Here is a 3568-nt window from a genome sequence, read left to right on the forward strand (position 1 = left end):
AGTTACTCAAATCCATAATACTAATGTGTTGAGATCACTCATTTACAATAATAGTCATTTATTTTTCCCTTATTTGAATGATCATTTTTTGAGGTCATATACCCTTTTGCTTGTTGAAAGTGTGTGTTATAATATGGTAATGATGCCTTTTCAATGGAGTAGAAGTGATTTAACCCATTCTCATACTGTATATAATATACGTTTATACACAAAATATCCATCTGATACTGTAATGCCACTACCAGGGGTTGGAACCACAATTATGTTCCAATCGTTTCGTGCTGAACAGAACCATATATCTTTTTGTTCTGTTCCACTGTTCCAACCAGCAAAATAACGTTCTGAAATGGTTCGAACACAAAACGTTACGGTTTATATTGTTCCTTTCTGTTCCTTTTTAAACCTCTGAAAATAGCAGTTTTGTACCGGAACAGTATAGGTCACTTTTGTTCCCAGTTCTGATTCTGTTCATCGAAAAATGTAGTTATTTTTCAGTTTTCGGATCTGTTCCCTAAACCGGTTCAAACCTCTGGTTACTGCACGCAGGCCCTCCTCCACCCATCTCTCTCTGTCCAGAAGGCCCAGGTCTAACTTTGTCCAGAGGGCCCAGGTCTAGCTAGCTCGGGGCCCAGGGCCCGGTGATACTGTGTGGGCCTCGTGTCCCCCAGGCTCTGGTCAGAACCACCACTCTGACTGGGCTCTTTCACACAGACAGGATTCCAGGATTCCTCTGAGCTCCGTATTCTAACCCGGCCCAGTGTGGATTGTGCCAAACCTGTTATTTTAGAGAGTTCTACCTGGAAACAGTTGTGTGTGTGTGATTGACCATCATCAGTGCCTCTCAGTCTTGTCTGTCCACATCACAGTAATCCACAAGGTTCTGATAACCACATACAGGCTCTGTTTGTCACACCAGGGAACATGTACATGCTCTGCCCAAATAAGAATAGCCGATTCACTGTTCAGAGAAGTGGATGATTCTATCCATAATGCAAAGCTTCCCTATGTGATTATTTTTAAAGAACCAACCAATAGGAAAAGTGAATAAATAAATGTACATGCTCTGTTTGTCACACCAGGGAACATGTACATGCTCTGCCCAAATAAACAAGGCAGAATATATATATTTTTCAATATTCAAAATAGCTGATTCGCTGTTCAGGGAAGTGGATGATTCTATCTATAATGCAAAGCTCCCCTATGTGCATGGGGTTGTATTCACAGGGGGATGCCTGGCGGACTGTAATGAGGATGAAGACGTAATCCACTCTGACATGACACCAGAGAGACTAACCCAATCCTTTGTCAATCATGTGCATCTATCTCTTTTTTTGAGAGGGGAATTTGGTTTGGGATAGGCTTAAAACTAAAATATCAAAAACAACTTTGTATCACTGGTGTCAAACTTGCAACTTTTAGAATCACAGGCAGACGCTTACACCCATCCGCCATCCCCGTCTAAAATACCCTAGCAAAACCCAAACCTTCCTGAAGGTAACAGCTCTCGTGGTTGCCCCTAGTGGCCAGTTTCCACATCATCTCCCAACGTCCTCAGACATGGAAGGATGTTGAATACTGACTTGTGTCACGGGAGACCTGGCTGGGATTTTGGGGGTTGTTAAACGGTGCATTAGAATGACTTGTGATTGGGAGTTGTAACTATAAAAGCTAACGGCCAGGCCACATTCATGTTTTAGTGTGTTGGCTCAGTGGCAGACAGTCTGTGTGTTTAGGGCGTGTGTTTTAGTGTGTTTCTGGACAATGCAGCAGGGTGATTTACAGAGAGATGTATACACACTCAAGGAAAATTCTTACTTTGCATTTCTTCACCCACTTGAATTATATCAAACAGTAGATACAAAACATATATCTGACTAGTTCCCTGATGTTTTTTCTTGAGTTTGTGATTTGCTGAGTGACGTGCCAAGTTGTAGATAAGATTTGTCATGCCTTATTTTTAGGACTGAGAGAGGCACACACACGCACACACACACACACACACACACACACACACACACACACGCACACACACACACACACACACACACACACACACACACACACACACACACACACACACACACACACACACACACACACACACACACACACACACACACACACACACACACACACACACACACACACACGCACACAAATGTACGAACACATGCACGCATACACGCACAGGTTCAATGACACTCTCCCATGGTCACAAGCACGCACACTCTCCTTCTCTCTTTCATACACACAGTGCTGATATAGTTTCGTATTGTAAACTAAGTTTCCCACCTGTCTGCTTTCCTTATATTAGAAGCACCCTACAGGGAGAGGGCTGGAGGTTGAAAAGTCTGGAAAAAGCAGCTAAATCCAAACTGACAGTTCAGAGAAGGGAAAACAGATGAGAGAAAGTAAATATAATAAAGAATGAAAAGAAAAGAACAAGTAGTGGAAGACTCCAGAGAAAGAAGCATGGCCTTCTCTTCCCAGCTCCAGTTTGGATTGTACCATCGCCAGTTTTCTCCCAGGAAGCCATTGGTTTGGTCCATTGGTCTTTGACTGATGCTGAACAATGATGATGATGGTTTGTGTGTGTGTGTGTGTCTCGCATTCTAAGAATGTCCTTGTCCTCTTAGCTGTTTTCCGCCAATATGCAAAGCTGTCAGCATGAAAAACATGGAGAGCTATTGTAGAATCTCCTGAGTGGCGTAGCAGTCTAAGGCACTGCAGTGCAGTGCTAGAGGCGTCCCTACAGACCCGGTATCGATCCCGGGCTGTATCAGGAGTCCCATAGGGCGGCCCAGCGCTGTTCGGGTTAGGGGAGGGTTTGGCCGGGGTAGGTCGTCATTTTGAAGATGAATTTGGTCTTTCCTGACTTGCCTACTTAAATAAAGGTAAAAAATATACAATAATAAAGACACAGTTACAACCAGAAAGACATCAAGCTACTGAGTAGTACTGAGTAGTACTGAGCAGTACTGGGTAGTACTGAGTAGATCTCCGACCAAACTGAGCAACCGGTCAAGAAGGACCTTGGTCAGAGAGATGACCAAGAACCCAATGACCACTGACAGAACTAAAGAGTTCCTTGGCTGAGATTGGAGAACCTTCCAGAAGGACAACAGTCTCTACAGCACTTCACCAATCTGGGTTTTATGGGAGAGTGGCCAGATAGAAGCCACTCCTGAGAAAAAGGCACACCTGTAGTTTGTAAAAAAAAGGTGTGTGAAAGACTCTGAGACCATAAGGCAAAAGATTCTGTGGTCTGGTTAGACAAAAATGTTACTCTTTGGACTGAATGCAAAACACTATACAGTATCTGGAGAAAAGCAGGCACATGACCCGTCTAACACCATCCCTACCATGAAGAATGGTTGTGGCAGCATCATGCTATGGGCATGCTTTTTAGTAGCAGGGACTGTAAGACTGGTAAGCATAGATGAATCAATGAATGGAGCCAAATACAGGCAAATCCATGATGAGAACCTGCAGAGTGCAAACAACCTTAGACTGGGGGGGGTGAAGATTTACGTACCAACAGGACAACGACCCCAAGCATACAGCCAAA

Source organism: Oncorhynchus kisutch, linkage group LG14 (genome assembly GCF_002021735.2).
Source record: "Oncorhynchus kisutch isolate 150728-3 linkage group LG14, Okis_V2, whole genome shotgun sequence".
Lineage (NCBI taxonomy): Eukaryota > Metazoa > Chordata > Actinopteri > Salmoniformes > Salmonidae > Oncorhynchus > Oncorhynchus kisutch.